Here is an 18,711-nt window from a genome sequence, read left to right as displayed (position 1 = left end):
CGGCTATGCTTCCAAATTCTATCCATGAAATCATCAACTAAACACAAGTAGAGGGATTCTTCCACAGTGTCAAAAGAAGTAAGATGTGGTCAGAGTTTATTTTAGAACTCCAAGTCCCCCCCAGGAAGTCCCCACAAGCCACAAAAAAACTTCAGTAAAGTCAGAAGGGGGGAAAGCGAGCTCTAGTGAGTGATTGGTGGAGTAGGCTGGCACATTGTCTGTGACAGAATGGGTTATGCCATACTTTCTCAGGTAACATATAGTAAACTGATCTTGGGTGCAGATCATCTATGACATGTGATTCTCCTCTTTGAAGTATATGTTTAATTTGTTGTTTGTCAGGTTTCTGACAAATGAATGAACTCTGTATCTGCTTCACCGATGTGACCCTTAAGGTTTGGTTGGTCTGTTGAAAATTTAAGTTAGGGAAAATGTAGAGAAATAACGTGAAAAAAACATTTGTGCAGCATTCTCAGAGTTGTCAGTCTCCTGCTGCATGCTTGCAATGAGAGGTATTAGGCAGTCACATCCATAGAGTCGGAGAGTCACAAATATGCATTCAAACACTGGCATGGATCTGTCCAGAGTTTGAACGGCTGGATGGTGTGAATTAAAAATAAGGGAGCGAGTACAGCTGGTGTACTGTAGCTAACAATACAGTTTGGTAGTTTGGATAAATGGCTCTCGTGTTTGTAACTAATGCGTTGGAGAACATTTTTTTTTCTCTTTGTTCTATGAAATGCATTGCAATAGCTATGTAATCATTTTTGCGTGAGTTAATCAACATAATCATTTTGTATTAAGAATTCATAACTATATAATCATTTGTATTAAAGTACATGTGTTAAGTTCTTCTTTTATAAAAAATGTGATCTGTGAATGGAGGAATAGAAAAGGTCGTTTGAGTTTGTCTTTGTGCAGAGAGTGCAGATGGTCAGACATTCAAGGTTACATGGTGTGAGCCTTCTTTGTGTTCTTTATTCATTTTAGTAAGGAAGAGAGATAAATATTGGTGATAGATTCTGATGACCTTAATCAAAAATATGGGCTCAACGGAAACCTTGGTATATTACAGAATTGTTTGGGAATTTGCAAGGCCAGACCAGCAGGTGCACCCCAACCGAAAGAGTTTGAGACAATGCACATTCATTGTCTGAATCTGATGAGAAGTTACGATAAAGATTGGTGCATTGTTAACATGACTTCAGCCACGCCCCGGGACTAGCTCAGTTTGTTGTATGCTTCTTTGAGCTCTTACAATAAACGTACACTGCATCAGACTCTGAAAACTTTGTCTTTTTTTTCAGCAGGTGAACAGTGTGGCTAGTGGCTAGGATCTCAGCCATATCTGGCCAAGGCTGAGAATTCTCTCCCACAAATGGTAACAGAAAAATAGAAAGAGGGAACTGAGTAGGATGATAGAATGAAGAAGAAAAGGGGAGAAGATAGGACAGAGTCTTTGCATGACTTACCTATTTGTTATATTCCTTTTGTGCAAAAGCAGTCTGCATGGAGGCAGTCAAGAGCACTTGGATTTGGTCATGAAAAGTAGGCTATGGGGATGGGCACAAATTTCCAAAAAACAAATAATCGGGGAACAGCTGTTTAATATACATTAAGTGCATTTTGAACAAAATGTATGTCAATAATGATCAGTACTCATACTAAGCTTTAGCTTTGGTGATAGAAGGATGCTTGACAGGGTACCTGTGAAATGGCCACATGTGGCTGAGTACTCAGGTGCTGGTGGAGGCTTTGAACACATTGGGATCTGCTTGTACTAATGTACTTCAAAGACCAGGGTACTGTCTATGGCAAAATCAGACAATCTGAGATGCTGTTCAGAGATTGGAAAGATAAAAGAAACTCGGTCAGTGCAGCAGTGTGTGTGTGTGTGTGTGTGTGTGTGCGCGCACGTGCGTGTGTGTGCGTGTGCGTGTGCATGTGTCTGTGCTTACATCGGTGTTTAGGTGCATGTGTGTATGTGGATGTACTTTCAGAGGACTGTCACTGATAACCAGTTAACCAGGCTCTCTCTACATATTTTTCTGTCAACTCTCAGTGTCAAGTGAATCACTGGTTAAACATCAGAGAGTGAGTTTTCTCAGCAGAATGGGTAAAAGTAAAGGATTTTACATGTGATACCTAATGGTGATGTTCCACTCTTCACTGATCACTACAGCAACTCACCCCCTGGGCTTAATCCGGAGGTTAAGAGCCTTCTGAACAAAAAGCTAGACTGTGGAGTGATCAGTTAGAGCCATTGTCTGTAGGCAGAGGTACGGCACCACCACATTTTGCATGGACTATGGGAGGCTTGATATGGTCACTCACAAAGATGCATATCCACTTCCAGGAACGGAGTCAGTGGCTTAAAAGAGTCAACTGTGCCTACGTATGTCTTAACACATGGCTACTGGCAGGATGGTGCTCAGGCACCTGGGAGGGAGAAGGTTGCCTTTATTATCCCATGGCCTTGTTTAAAGTGGGCAGGATGCTAATGGCTGTAAAGCTGCTTTGAACTTCTCAGAGATTGCAGAAGGTTGCCAAGTTAGCTTGAATTGAAAATTCTGGCAACTTGGCAACTTTCTGTTTTGAATTTTCAATTATCAATCACATGTCCTGCTTACTGAATCAGTAATTTTTTATCTGGTTTGATTTTATTTGCCTTTATTTTACAAAGAAGACTTTGCATGGTCCCTTACCGATTATATCAGTGTGATTCTGTCATGCCTTGGACATAGCCCAGCTTGCTGATGCTTACATGGGTTTACACTGATACTTCCGAGTTGGCAAGTGTATTTAAAAGCTGGTTTGACACTGACACACAATTGGACGCTCACATCTTACTGTGTCAGTGTCCAATTGAAGAGTGACCTGAAATTAGCCAATATGGCTTGCCAGGCAGCTATTTTGCTATCAGTATTGTTGTAAGCTGCCTTTCTATATCAGTAGCTACACTATTGTCTTACAGTCAGCAGCATATTTGAAATAGGCTCTGCAAATAGTAAGTTTCTATGAACAACTGCATACCTAGTTAACCTATCTAATCCCACTAGGGCATGATATTTGGTTTAGTGGCCTTCCCAATTAAAGCGTCAGCTGAATATTAGTTCACACCATCTCTCTCTCTCTCTCTTTGGGCCAGAGCTGTGCAAAGGATGACAAGTACACTTGATTTTGTTTGCTGACCTTGTATTGGAGACACAGAAGACCAAGGACAGCACCAATATGAGTGTCTCTAGTGCCGTTTGTGTGTCTCATGTATATGAACCGTGTGACAGTGCCCACTGTCAGTGAAAAAGCAGCCTTACAAGCAGCGGGGATAGGCATTGGGCGATATTGTGTTTAATCGTATTCCTAATTTGCATTTTCGTATTTTAATAATTGCATGTCAGGTCATGGGACTGTGACAGCAGAATTGGAGGTAATGATGTCAGGGTAGTGCCATGGATCCACTAGTCACAATACAAGGGTTGAGAAATTAAGGCCACTACAATTCCAGAACCATTATTAACTCAGTGTGGCTAATCTTCACTATATTTAATTTATGAATGACACTTTGAACAGACATTACTGACCAAGGTCCCCAGGGTTAAATAGAATGGACACATTGACTACAAAGGTCAAAGAATGGTGATAACAAAGAATTGCACTTAATTTTGTGCAGAGGAAAATGGTACAATGTACCCGTCCTCAGAGATCAAGCATGCATTGTAAGTGTTGTATACAGAAAGTCCTCTTCATAAACTTCGGGCATTCCTTGTCAAAGAAATCAGGTAATTGTTGTAATATATTTTGAGGGTTTTTTTTTAACTGTGAAATCAAATGGATGCAAAATGAAGCTGAATTTTATTTAGCTATAACAATTTATGTTCTTGGTTTTATTGTTATTATTATTCGAAGAACTCGAAAAACAGATATCTACTGTTTACACTGCTCTTAGTCCCTCTTTTGGGAAGACATGCATGACCACTCAGACACTTGGATTGTTTTAATGTGCTCATACCTCAGTGCTGAATAAGGCTTACCTGAATACTTTTATTTAAATTGGTATATTATTTACATTGAAGATGCTTTGTTTGTAAAACAAGTCGATGATGTACATTAAAAGGTGTAACTCTATATGACTTCAACAGCAGTGCCATTACCAGTTCTGTGTTATTTGCCTTTGGGGAAATGGTTTGATTTAATGCAGTCTATTTCATTTAATATAGAACATGAATGTCCATTTCCTTTTCTCTTTTTATTGACTGATTAAAAAAAAGAACATGATACTAAAAATACTCTCTTCTTCAGTCATAATCAGTTTTAATGAGATAAACATAATGCTTTTCCATCTCAGTCATAAAACAAATTGACGACTTTGTCACATTGTTGCACATGCATATGTATATGCCAATAGATATAGCAGTCCTATCAGAGAACATGACCTAAAGATGAGACTAAATAGCTCTTTAGGATGTCCCATAGTTCCTTTCCTATTATGCAGCTATTGCATGCCCTTGCAGGTTGTAGAGTGTGCATTTCTTCCAGGTCACCCATCCTCAAGGATCCCTCTGTGGTCTATCCTCCCTTCATTCTCTGTTGACTAATGCTGGAGGCATTGAAGTAGCTATGAAGCTAGACCAAAGCCATAATGATCTTCACCATCTTTTCTCAGTCAGGCTGTATTGTTGTTCAGTACACCCTCCATCTGCTGGCAAGAATGCCAAAACCACTCTTTACTACCTTCCAGGCACAGATGAATGTGCACTGGAGTAATTTCTGTGAGTGGTCCGTCTACAGAGAAGTGTAGGACTTCATAAGGTGAGAACAAAGTGAGTATGCATTGCACAAACATGCAAGATGCTGCAATATTTGTGATCAGCAGTGGTTTTTGATCAGATGTGCAGGAGGTCCCAGTCAAGTGCTCTTTTAAACTAATAATGTGAAAAAAAAACCCAGCGTCTGTAGCCTTAGACTGAGAGCCCATGCTGACATATGTGAACTTAAAATTGGCATCTACAACAGTCATCATCACCAAAGAAAACCTAGTTCCAGAAAGTTCTCCTATTGTGTGCTATTGGTTGGAAATGAAAGTTCTCAAGGAAGGCAACCCAGGCAGTCTGTGGATAATTTTAGCTACATTCTCCTTAATGAATCTAGAGTCTTTATACTAAAGTGGATATACTGATTTGAGGATACTTATTTCACTGTTGTTTCACACACACTCTGCCCACACACATTACATGGTGTTCAGTATTTGTGAGGCCATTATTTACAGAATGATAAAATAAACCACCCCTTACAGAAGTGCTGTTGTATTTACTGAGTCATGTGTCTGATCTTATCTTATGTGAAGAAAATAACGTATTTCTACACTGTAAAGGAGGGTGAAATGACTTTTCTTTGAGCTGGAACTTACTGAAGTGTCATCTAGAGGCTGACTGCACTGACTGCTCTGCACAAATGGTGCTCAGTAACCAGATTTTGTGTGACACCATTTATGTTTTTAGATTTGGCTATTTGTCACTATGATTGTCTTAACATGGTCAAAACAATGAGATGAAAATACAAGTTTCAAGTTTCAACGTTCTTCAGAGCCCTTATATCTCTGTTTACAGTCTCAGAGGGCTTTACATGCCCACAGGTTTATAGCAAACAAAACAGGACGGCACCCCCTGACTTAATCCTCATAGTGGGCAGAAAAAACTTCCAGAAAAACCCAGGGTGTAACAGGGAAAAATGGAAGAAATCTTGCGAAGGACCACAGAAAGAGGAGACCCCTTCAGGGCCAGACAGGTGTGCAATAGGTGCCGACCCAGTGGGCAATCAAAACAATTACAGAAAAATGTAAAAGAGAACACATTGGTGGACAGAACAAGGACAGCAACAGCAGCAGGGGCTCAGCCGAGGCAGCCAATACAGTCACAGCAATGCGGGAAGGTGACCAGCCACGAAGCCACTGCCACCGCCCGGGCAAGGGGGATGACAATGATTAAAGGGATGATAGGGGCCCTGTTTAAGGAGGCATGAATAGGACGGCGGGGGAGATGAGCTGGTGGAGGGTGGGCGGGGCACACCTGAGAGGAAGGCAGCTACATTTTCATAAGACACTCATTTTCAGACATATGAGACACAGACATGCAGTAGATAAGGGAGGAAAAGTAGAGCATTAATGGGGTACTAGGATTTAGCAAAGTATAAAGAATAAAGTATGTAGATGTATTGATGCAGCAAAGCTAGTGGGTGCAGAAGGCACAGGAGGAGCAGGGCTATGCAGAGTGAGCAGGGCCAGGGACAGCAGGGCATGGAGACAGAGTCAGGCCGCCGACCTAAGGATGGATCCACATCCATGCAGGAAGACACAGACATCAACCACTTACACAGACAGAGGAGAACGGGTTAGTTACAGAAAAAAATGAACACAATCAAGACAGAAAGCAGAGAGGAGAGAGAAGAAGAGAGGCTGTTGTGAGAGGTTTTTCAGGTTACCACTGAGGGGCAGTCATGTGCAGGAAAAACCAGTGGCAACTCCATCCTTTCAGCTGATAGATTGGGACTGAACTTTGTCAGTGTGAAGATGCTGGATTTTACTGTATATTTCAATACATATAGCATGGAGTGTCATCTGAGAGAAAGAGAAAACACCTTGTGTGTCTACATGCACATTCAGCAGGTATAACAGTATGTGTTTGCATAGATTAGTTTTCTCCCCTGTCAGTTTGCCAGTGTAATAATAGGGTAGCCTAACTTTAGCTCTACTTCAACTCCTCACCTCGTGCCGAAGTACTTTCCTTCCTTTAAAATAATCAACTGACATTTCATATTTTTTACTGAAAAAATATGCTGTTGAAATAGCACAACATGGCCAAAAATCAGACCCTGAATTAACTGTAAAGGAGTGGGGAGTCATATCTTTGAGGTTAACATATCAGGAAAGAGTTGACACAGGTGCTTCTTGAGACGTCAGGCATCGAACAATAAAACATCGGTATCTGCTCCTGAAGATATCGGTATCGCCAAAGATCTGAAGCTTTTGTAAATGTACACTTTAAATCCAACTAAATTAACCACATTTTGTGTTTCTACATTCAGTACAACCCATTAACACTTATTAACTTATCACCAAAGTTATCATTTTATGATTATAAAGTGCTATGCATAATTCTGAATTTGATTCCTTTTAAGGAAATCCTAGATGTTAAAAAGACTAGACAGCTGAAATCTGACTGTCGACAGACATGCCTGCATATCTGGGTCAGCTTTAACTGCCCATACCGGTTATGACTAGAGCAAGAAGTTCAAAAGGTATTCAGACGTTTGTTGCTAGAGTGGAAATCTATTAGACTGCTCAGCTGAATAGACCAGTAGCAGATTTGTATTAAGATACTAGAACACTGTTCCCCATAGCACAGTTAGAGCTCTTTCTTTGATCAGTGTGTCATAGACATCATGCCATGCAGAGAAATCTGGTGTTTTGCATGGAATTAGAAAATAGCACATGGACAAAAGGTTAAGAAAGACATCAGTCAAGTCTAAAGGATGTTTTTATTATTGCATTATATTTTTAATGATTTGCCCACTTTACTTGTGTTTAATTTCTAACCATTAGATGTGTCTTAATGGTTTGATAAAGTAGACAGATAGTGTAACATGTAACAAAACATAATTACTTTTCAAGCATACAATTTTAAGTTATATACTATTGTTTGTTTGTGTGTGTGTGTGTGTGTGTGTGTGTGTGTGTGTGTGTGGGTGCATTTGTAGATGACTAAGCATGTTATTACATTTACTGATATATTGCTATTTTTTTAAACATTTTTTATCCATGGCTCTTTGTGTTTTTGATTAGCTCAAGATGTATAAGGTAAATAAAATATTAATGACAGTTAACAACGATAATTAACAACATTTTTTCATCCTAATCAAATTACTCACACAAGGATTCTTTTTCAGTTATTCTACCTTTCCAAAGTTGGAAGGATCTCTTAATGATGTTCATGAGAACAATAAAACAAAATTCAAATTGGCATTACAACTGTTCATTTCAGTCTTAAGTTACTATACTGTGCTCTTCCATGGCTTTTTTTTTTCAGTGGGGTATGACAGATATGAGCTAACACATGCAATCTCCACCTGTCATCAATCATCATGAGGGAATAAAAAGACATATTCATACAAGAGTAGATTTTTTTGTGAAAAATGAATATCCATAAGTCATTTTATTAGTACACATGAAAAGATTAAAACAACAGTAGAAACAAGCAAAAACAACAACAAAAACATTTAGCATGTAGCATTCCTTTTACTGCCATTACGGTAAAATTAAGAAGTTTAAAGCCAGTGTGCTCTATTTATTTGGAAAATCATGACTGATCTAACAATTTGATACCACTAGGGGACACTAAGTAGTTATATTTAACTACATGCGGGACACATGGCAACAACTGATAAAGTGTCACACTGCCCTGGTTAAGGATATTATTGAGGGAGATTACCAGAGGAGATAGCTGAAAAATTACAAAACTTTTTCTTTTCATTATTTGATTATAAGAAAATGTCTAGAGTTTACTAAACAACATTGCCACTCAGACTGTAACTGGGTGCTAGGGTCAGCCTAGACAAAATCAGAGCACTGTGGCCAATGGCCATGCGGGCAGGTGATGTTTTTGCGAATGGGAAAAGACTGTGTAACTCTGCACCGCTGCTTTGGAAAACAACGTAATTCGTAAAGTTCGGAATTGAATTTTTTGATGTTATGAGGCTGTTTATATAGGGAGACTGGAAAATAGAGCAATAGAGCAAAAACACATCCGACAGGACAACAAATTTGACGGCATTGTTACATACTTCAGGTGATCTAGGTATTCAAAGCCTAACACTGTGCCGTGATTTACAATGCATGGGTGAATCCTAACACGCAGCTATGCCTGGTATGTAGGGTAAAGATTTATCTTTTAATTGTGCCGTTCAATATCACAATAGGAAGGGCAAGTTATGTCACCAAGTGTGAGCTGTAAAGGATAAAATATGGAACTCTTCGTTCTCTTTATCATGAGATTTTATAGGTTCAGCACAACTGGGGGACGGGGGGTGGCACGATATACATAGCTTTGACGCATTAAAATACGACGATAGATACTGTGAAACAGGGTCCTTGGATCCCTCTGTGCATTGAAAAGGGTGGACCACATTTATCTGGACTTAAAGACAGGTTCCACCGCATTCCTGGTTTAGTCTCCTAAACATACACCCTGACAATGTAAGAACAACGGTGAAACCAAAATAACAGGTTGTCTGATGTGATCTGAGGAAAAAAGTAACATATCAATTGCATATATGAAAAGTTGCATTTGAAAAACATGCATCGCAGAACTATTTGAGACGCTCAAAATCTCTTCCCGAGTGCCACATATTCTGCGAATCATAATGCTGGACGTCAAGTCAAACTCTTGGCACCGCCCAATACATGTACACGGGGGCGGTCCGTTGCTAAGGAAGGGTGAGGTTTGGTTGAACCCGGCTAGTAGCTCAGCTAGAGAAGCAGGTTGCAGAAGCGGATAGGTAAAGTACTTTTGTGGAAACTTTGCCCCGTGAACATCTCAAATATTATCTTGGACTTTTGACGACATATAACAGTTCTTGGGGTGTGCTGGAATCAGTTGAACCCCCTTTTTTGGATTGGGTGTTTTTCAGGTAAGTGAACAAACCATACTCGCCACCTTAATTTTAAACGTAGCGCAAGCTGATGCTGATATGTGGTGAATAACAAGCTAACGTTAGATGACTCTCAGATCTGCCGGCGAATGCGCTAACTGCTGCCGATTACTAAATAAACTAGATAAGGCAGTCGACCCTCACAGGTAACTCACCTTTCATTACCGACTCTTAACTAGTAGTATTCTCATTAATGTCATTCTAGCGACATGCCCCTTATTGTGATGTTTGCTAGTAAGGCTGTAAGTTAATGCAATTTACAAACCCACCGATTGTAAATCGCTATACGGATCAAGCTAGGAATCTGTTTACCTTTGCTAAAGCAGTGTATTCGGCTAGCTATGTTTGGACCGATTGATTTGAAGCGCATTTCGCCTTACATCTATTGGCTAGTTAATGTTGATGTTAGCTTGCTATTTAAGTGTGGGTGAAGTAATTTTACGTCAAGCACCTGCGGAAATGTTGCCAACGTCGGTACTATGGAAGGTACAAACTTAGGCGAGGAACATCTGGAAAGCTTATATTTCACCGCAGACGTGTAGCACGCCAGAACCATTTTACGATTGTTGTGGTCGGTTTAGCACTAATAGCCTAGCTAGTCGCTAATGTTCTTTCGACTCTTAAGAAGGGTATGTGGTTCTGAACCTGATCATGGCCTTGTAGTTGTCCTACAAAACAACAGTATCCTGCGTTAATATGTTGTCCGGACTGCGAAACTTCGATTCAGATTATAGATTCACATTCAGAGACTAGCTATCCAGCATTAGTGAATCGGCCAAGTCTTAATTTTTGATCAGTCAGGTAAATATACAGCTGTCACAACATAAAATGTCCTCCTCGACCTTAGTAAAACATATGGGTACAATTAGTTATTGAAAATAAATATGCTGTTGTTCACGGTCATCTGGTAATTGTTTCAGTTGTTGGCTGAAAGAGGCCAACGTGGACAAGGTTTACATATATGGGAATGCCCTTGTTTCTTCAGAACTGATACCAAGGTTTCTTCGAATAATTACGTAGGCTATTAGTCATGTGCTATTATGTGCCTTTACTAGTAACCTGTAACAACCAGTAAATGAGTCAAGTCAGACAATTATTCAGTTTTGTTTTGCGTTACATCTTTTCAGTTAGTCTGTGGTCTTATTCGTATCTCTGTGGCTTAAGATTCCTCGTTTTGGTTGTAGAGTAATTTTCCGAACTTCTTATCCCTATTGCCAAGTATAATCCCTCCACCAATTAAGTTGTCTTGTTGAATAGCCAGATCTTGTCTAAGTACTTTTACAACTTTTTCAGACCAAGTTCTGCTATTCAGTTAATCATTAGCACCAAGGGAATCTGTACCATGACCAAAATGCTTTAACAACTGTTTGTAGTGCTGTTTTGTTATTAGCATGTTAGTACAAGGACAAAGCAAGACCACTTCACCTGAGACTCTGTCTTTAGAAGAGATGGTATTCATTATTCATCAATTTCTGCAGGAAGAAGTCCACATGTAATATGTGCTTGTCTTTCTCACTTCCTTCTTAACCTGTGTGTTGTACATATGTTTGCTCTCTGGTGCTAACTCATCTGTTGTGACAAACAGACATATATGCAGTCAGAGTGTCAGAATCTCAGAGTCAATGTTTGAGATGAGGCAGACATACCATGCTGTACTGGCATATAGGCTAGATCTTATTTACCTGCATTAATCATGTGATGGTTTTCTACTTGCCCCACTTGGATTACCACCTTGATTTCTTGGCATGAAGACTTATCCTCTTAATTAACTCTCAGACATCATTGGATCCCAGAAGCCTCTATGCTAATACACACATTTTTATCATTAGGAGTCCTGTTAGTTAACAGGGTTGTTTTCAGAGTTGGGTCTTTGCAAGCTGACCTCGTTTTTCTGAAGTAGCTCAGAATGTGGAGAACTAAACCTGTCTTAACTTAGAACTTTAAATCAAAGACGGAATTTAACAAGGAATTTAATGTCTTTCATAATCCTCCTTGTGTCTTGTGCTCATAGCCTTTTTTTTTTTTAATTGCTCATCCAGGAAGCGAGATTGACAAAAACAAATATACTTGTGCAATCCACGTTACTTCTGTCGCCGGCGGAAGGAAAAACACATGCTTGAGACATTAGCATTGTGACATCTAACAAACGTCGTGCTTGTATTATTTCTCCTCTTGGACTGACTGGCACACAGACTGTTTTGTGGGCCTAATATACCAGCATTGGTACTATTCCATATTAATAACAACATGCAGCACATGCTGAAGAGATCTGCAGACTTCCTACAGTGGCCTGCTGGCTCAGGCTCTTTTATGAGATCCAGAGCATCAGACCAAAGCAGCTGTTTGGCTTTAGCCATTTACTGGTTGTTACTGGTTACTGGTTACAGGTAAACACATTATATCAAATTTAGCCAAATATCCACCACTCATACATATCTTCGTTGACTGTTGCTTTTCAAAGTGGACATGTAGCTATATATAGCTCATAATACAGAGCTTGGATTCATTTCTTCATAACGGGGGACAATTTATTGAAGCGATAGCGGGGATCATGAAAGGGTATTGTCCATGATATTGTGGGCAGTTCATTGCCTATTAAGGCACAACACAATATTTCTTTACTGCTTTGATTATCCTCTCCGTAATACTCAATAATGATAAGTAAACTGTAACCCTCATGCACACAGAGATTGGTGTCTCTTGTCACTCTTACATGTAGCCCCAATAGCCAGGCTTAGATTGCGTCACCAATAGTGTCCATGCTGCTCCCACTCTGGTTCCCTAGTAACAGCACCGGTTGCTGGGTGATACCCTGAGGTTAAGAGCTTTGTGGCCCACCGGTGCCTCCTGGCAAGACTGTCCTTTACGTAGCCACCCAGCACTTCCACAAACGCAACACGCACACGTATAAATGCACCAAGAACTCTTTTTGGTGTACAGGCTCCTTTAAAAGCAAGCAGCGGATGCCTGATAGAAGGCCATTCCTCTGCCCCTTGCTGTCCTGAAATCTGCTCTTATCACCAAGTCATAGTTCGCTAGACCTGTGCAGGTCAGCTTGGATCAGCAAATGCTGTTGTGCAATCAAAGGCTGGGCAGCACAAAGTCCTGTGGAGCTGCGGAGCTTGGCTTCCCATTTCTCACTAAGATAACTGTTACAAGTCAGTAGCACCTACAGACAAGTTGTTACAAGGGAATGTTGCTTCTCTTGAGGTCAAGTCAAACCAGATCTGCTTTTCTGACTTATAGCGAATTGGACAGGATGTTCTTCGTTATGCTGGTATTCATGAGGGTAGACATTTTTTTTTTTTTTTTATTTAAATGTTCCGAATTATTGTTATTTGCCACTGAGTTGAGTTGAGCCGTAGAAACTAAAGACATCACTGGATGGAAGCTTTACAACTTAATTGTCTGTAGCATCATGAAAATATATTCACGTCATTGTTCGTCAGTTTACATTTCAACACTGAAACAACTGGTATAATATACAGCACACATATGAGTGTGGCTTTGCTGAATCCTCCTTCAGATAAGAGTAACATGGGAAGAATGTGCATTCTTTTCCTGGGGAGGAGACGGTGGTGTGGTAGTGAATGCATTTCCTCTGGATTGCGTCAGTGGCTTGTCGAGGCTGCCTATACTCATTCAGACTGTAATCAGAATTAGTGTGTGTGTGTGTGTGTGAGAAAGAGAGAGCGAAAGAGAGAAAGGAGTGTGTGTATGTTTATGTGTGAGAGAGTCAGGCAGTCTGTGTTTTCTGTATAGTTTTGCATAGTTCTCACTGCTTGTTGTGTAATTCCTCAGTGTCTGACACACACTCACACATACAGGCAAACAAGCCAATGGTTGTGACATTGGCTGTGTGAAGCTGCTTCTTCTTTGCTGAGTCGACAGGAGAGGAACAATGGCCTTGCTGTGCTGCTCTGACCATTGCCTGCCTTCGTTAAGTGAACGGCTCAGATCACAGCCTGCTCTCCGGCTCTCTCTCGGGCCCAGAAAGTGGGCAGCGGGCGCTGATTGGTGCTCCATTCAAACCACCCCAGCTCGAGGCTCTTCCCCTCTGAGAACTGCCGTTTAGTCTGACTGGCGGTTCTGCCTGGTCCTACCTTAAGGATTATAGATTCTGACACTACTAGTGTCATACTGGACGGGAGGCGCTTGTCCTTAGAGTGTCGATCACCCGTGCCACTCTTCATTTTTTTATTTTTATGCCAGACTTTTACCGGGCTCACTCGCCTCACTGTAGTGAAGATGTGTGTGGAGAGATGGACTGAATGGGGCTCTGAGAATGGCTCAGTCGCGTTGCTGCCATCTGAGAGGGGAACGCTGAATGAAACAGGCCCTCTCCCATTGTGGCAAGACTGGTCAGGTCAGGTGTGACGAAATCTCAAACGCAGGTGAGAGCAGGCTCCTTTTGAGTCACGTGGTCTCCTGTTACCTGTTCACTCAGTATCCCCTTACGCAGAGGAATAATATGTAGAAATGGTAAATGGGTTTCAGTATAACTATGCTGATCCTTTCTGAACTGTTATAGCGGAGAGGATGAAAATCTGTTGAACAAATTGACATGTCTCAGGAAAACAAAAAACAAAAAAAAACATGACAAACCAAACAAACTGGTTTGTTTCGCTCATTTAATCCCTTAAAAGCACTCATTCTCGTAACATCCATTTCCATTCAATTTTGTCCAGCATCAGAGGTACCCTAATGTGAATTCAATCTGATGCCAGCGTGTTGTCCATAGCCTAAACAGATTCTGGTAACGTAGCTGGAAGAGTCCGTGGTGTTTGATGAGATGCGTGATTGGTATGAGGAGGTGTGGCTGTGATTGAGAGATTGAGGAAGTAGCAGGCAGAGTTGTGAATAAAGCATGAGCTTGACCTCCATAGCCAGCTCTGGTTTCACTGTGCCTGCTGACCTGGCCCGGCCCGGTCTGGTCTGGCCTGGTGTGGAAGAACACACCGTCTGTTCAACCCCATAACCTGGATCTCTTCTAGACTTCACAATCATGCGCACAGTATTTTTCCTTAGAAATCTGTTACTGAATGTTACTTAGCTTACACAGAGCCTGATCACTCAGAGAGAGTTGCCAATTGTATGTCTTTCATCTACAGTATGTCTTTGATTATTTAAGGTAGTTAGAAGTCAAACCAATGGAGCTGGGCAAAGGCATCTGAATATTCTCGTTTGTCTTGAATTGTAATTGTAAAGCGGTTAGCAGTGAAAATGCTTCACACAGATGATGCCAGACCAGAGAGTGTCTCAGGTGGTTCTTGGTGAGTGTCCTGACATGCCATTGTCAAGTTTAAAGACATTTATCCTCTACAGAATGAAGGTATCGGTGGTTTGACCCCACAGTCAGTGCCAGTGTGCTGAGGGGTTGACAACTGTCTATTGCAGAGGATTTACAAAAGATTATTGATTGTGTCCAACGCTGACTGGTCTTAAATAAAGCATTTTAATCCTGCTGGCGGGGATGACATTGATTGCTGGTTATTAAAGGGGGAGTTTTTCCTTTTTAACATAGGCTATAGGACCATTGTGACATTTATCAGATCCTTTACTGATATTTAAGGAGACAATATTTGCTAATGTTTTTGTTTACATTTTGAAATCATATAATTATATCAATGCCTGACTCCTGGAGGCTAAGCAAGTAAATATAGCTTTGCATCCTGTCCTAGATGAACGGAAAAGCTAGTAGGACCTGCCTTCAGCATGATCGAGGTGATTAAGAGTGGTATCAAGCAGATTACGCACCATATGGAAGAATTTGTGTGGGTCAGAAGTAGGGTTTTTTTTTCTTTTAAATCCGTTGATATATAAAAATGTTTTATCAACTGAATATCAAGTCTTCCGATGCTCTTAACAGCATGGAAGACACATGTAGTGTTAATTTTATTTTAGTTTGTTACAGAAAATGGTCTTTTCTAATGAAACATACACTTGCAGTGCTGAATGTTAATTGTGCGTAGCTAAGAGATAATCCAAGTGGAGATAAGTTGATGTTGCATCATTACAACGTTTTTTTTTGTTTTTTTTTTTCTTTGGAAGGGGGGGCATTTCAAAGCTGTTCAGAGGAGCATTTTCACCGTGTGAGGTAGTTGGAGCTGATGATGGTGCTGTGCTGTGTGAGTGTGCACGTGTGTATTTGGGTACGGAAAGTGTGTGACAGTGCGTGTTTGTCTAATCTGTGTTTTAAGAACACTGGAGATTGTAAGTCCATGCTGCTCAGGGGAAGTTCATCTTCCTTCATCTACTCACCACTCCTGCTGCACAAACAGACCCACAGATACCGAGACACACACACACAATCACAAACGGATCAGTTTAGACAATAAGAAAGTCTTTTTCTAGTCTTGCATAAATTTCCATTGTACTAGGCCAGCTATCAGACTCTATACGGGCTTCACTGGCTATCCATCTCTCTTCTCTGCAGACAGAGACACAGGCGGAAGTCCACTCAGCTTCAGATCTATCCCTTTGTGCTTTTCTGATTTTGAGCACACACACACACACACACACACACACACACACACACACAGACAGCATGCATACATAATGATGCATACAATATGCGGAGAGGTTGTGAATACAGTTACTATACCCTCTCTCTGTTACACACACACACACACACACACACACACACACACAAGCTTTAGCTCTAAGCTCATTTGGGGGCTCATTAATGACTTTCATAGCTTTGTTTATTTTCTCATTACATGGTGGCTGAGGTCTAATGCCAGAGGACTTTCATTACTATTTCATTATTTGTTTTTGTCAGGAAATTAGTCAGAGGCTGTGATAGAGTCAGAGAAAGGTTCTTTTTTTTCATCTGTGTGAAAGGGTAGCATGTTAACACCATGGCAGTTCATCACAACGGATGTGTGCTCTTTTCATGAAAGGGTGTTAGTTTTCCGCTCGCTCTTTTCTATCAACTAATTCACTGGTTTTAAAGGTTTAGTTGCAAAAGCAAAACAAACAAACAAACAAACAAACAAAAAAAACACTAACAGATTTGCCTCCTTTCACTGCCTCCCTCTTCAACACCTTTTCCCTCTGGCCGGCATCCATGCCGCAAGGGAAAGCAAATTTTAGGAGACCAAGTGTGGACCCTTTTTTTTGTGTGGACTTGGCTGTTGTCTTAGGAAGGAGAGAAATAAAAAGATAACCCTTTGGGAAACAAAAAAGACAATGTAAGTCCAAACCAATCAGCAGGGGAGATTCATTTTTAACAGAAGAGCTTTTTGTCAGAGCTGGCCAGTTTATCTTATAACTTTTCACTCCTTATGGCACTCTATGAATCAGATATATTGATGTTTTATACCTGTATCAGGTGATCTTGGTGCAAGTTTGCTGCTTTGAAGTGAAGATTGTGCTTTTGACAGGTGAGAATATTATAAAGCCATTGTTTATGACAGAGGGTGTAGAGAATATTATAAAGCCATTGTTTATGAAGGTGTGGAGATGATAGAGAGTAAAGCAGTGAATGAGAGGGGACACTGTCTGACCAGTAGAATCAGTCAGAGCTGTCCCCTCTAGAAAGCTAGAGGAAGGATGAACCATCTGTTAAGACACACATTTTATTTTCCATCTTGGAGGAATCCATTTATATTCTCACAACTCTCACACTCTCTCTCTCTCTCTCTCTCTCTCTCTCTCTCACCTCTCACCCTGTCTTTTGCTATTGCTCCTGTTTTCTACTCTCCTTTCTGTTTCTCTCCTCCAGTGTTCTTGCTGCTATTAAAAAGTAACTAAATATAAAGAATGTGGAACTGCTTACAGCAATATGGGTTTCACGTGAGATAAGAGACTATAACATAGCGCACACACACACACCTTAGATGACCTGACTATCACACTTGTTAATAAGTCACTCATTGACAGTGCCTCTCTCTCTCTCTCTTGCTGAATAAGGCAGGCGCGGGGGGGATTTCAAAGTTAGTGAGTTGGCCTAGGCTGTGTGGAGTCAAGGACACCAGATAGGACTTTTCATTCTCCTTGTGGTTATGTTGAAGCTGTCTGGCGAGATGTAGCTAAACACTCTGTACCCTCCCACTCAGAGGAGTGTAAAACTGTCTGCTGTTAACACTGAACAGGCATCTCTCAACCGCCCCCCCCCCCCCCCCCCGAGAAACTCTGACCGCTTCCCGCAGTCCCACACTCTCACCGCAGTAACAAATTCAAAAGTCCACTGCTCAGACTTAACACAGCTCAAGTCATGTTTCAAGTGGGAACTGGAACAGAATTCATTCGCTAACACGACTTAGCACGTTCATGAAATCAAGGATGTACCATTATTTGGCTGTAAAAGATTTGGCTATAGTAACGTTTTTTCTCTCATATTCCTGAGGGAATCTGATTGCATCGTAATACTAGTTCAGTATTTTCATAACAAAGCTGCAATTCATTTTTTGGCTGTTTTCTTATATGACAGGCGTCATAAGCAAATGCATTTAGTGTTCAATTTGAATAATCCCCATAATGTTAACAGCCCTGTTTTATGAGTGGATGGAGTCATTAAATATTCTGAAAAGGCAGAGGACAGAGTAGCATTGTGGTGGCACAGTTTACAAATCTACAAACAAACAGTACTGATGTAGGTCAACAGGAGGTCTGGACTCCTACTTTGTTTCACTTTGTCTTGTTGACTTTCAAACCCTAACCAGGTTTAAAAGTGACCTGGTGGAACTCCAGCGAGAAGGCTGGGCATAAACTTTGTTTTGTGATTAATTCATATGACATTTCTTCTTGGAAATTTCCATACTGGTGAGGCTGAGGCTCTAGATCTTCTGCTGTACTGAATATCATTTGGTTTTTGTTTGTTTGTTTGGTTTCGACTGCTTTTTATTTGGTGTTCTCTTTCCTGCATGTCTATAGCGCTATCTCAGTCACACGTCACTGCCTCTCAAGGTCCAGTGAGATTCAGTAATACAGCAGGATTTCCACAGGTTGATCCTCTCTCTGCTTTATGTCGTCATCCACAGCCCCGTCAGCACTGTGGCCAGGGCT

At 40.8% G+C, this 18,711-nt stretch overlaps 1 protein-coding gene across 6 annotated transcripts in view; it reads left to right on the top strand.

The window, feature by feature from the left end:
• The first annotated feature begins 9,532 nt into the window (after positions 1 to 9,532).
• Positions 9,533 to 18,711, top strand: part of numb (NUMB endocytic adaptor protein) — a 31,840-nt gene continuing 22,661 nt past the window's right edge. For all 6 annotated transcript variants that reach the window (XM_030786164.1, XM_030786161.1, XM_030786163.1 and 3 more), the window contains exon 1: positions 9,533 to 9,681. The gene's annotated coding sequence lies outside the window, so the exon portion shown is untranslated. The remainder of the gene's footprint in view (positions 9,682 to 18,711) is intronic.

Source organism: Chanos chanos, chromosome 10 (genome assembly GCF_902362185.1).
Source record: "Chanos chanos chromosome 10, fChaCha1.1, whole genome shotgun sequence".
Lineage (NCBI taxonomy): Eukaryota > Metazoa > Chordata > Actinopteri > Gonorynchiformes > Chanidae > Chanos > Chanos chanos.
This window is presented reverse-complemented; position numbering and strand designations above follow the sequence as displayed.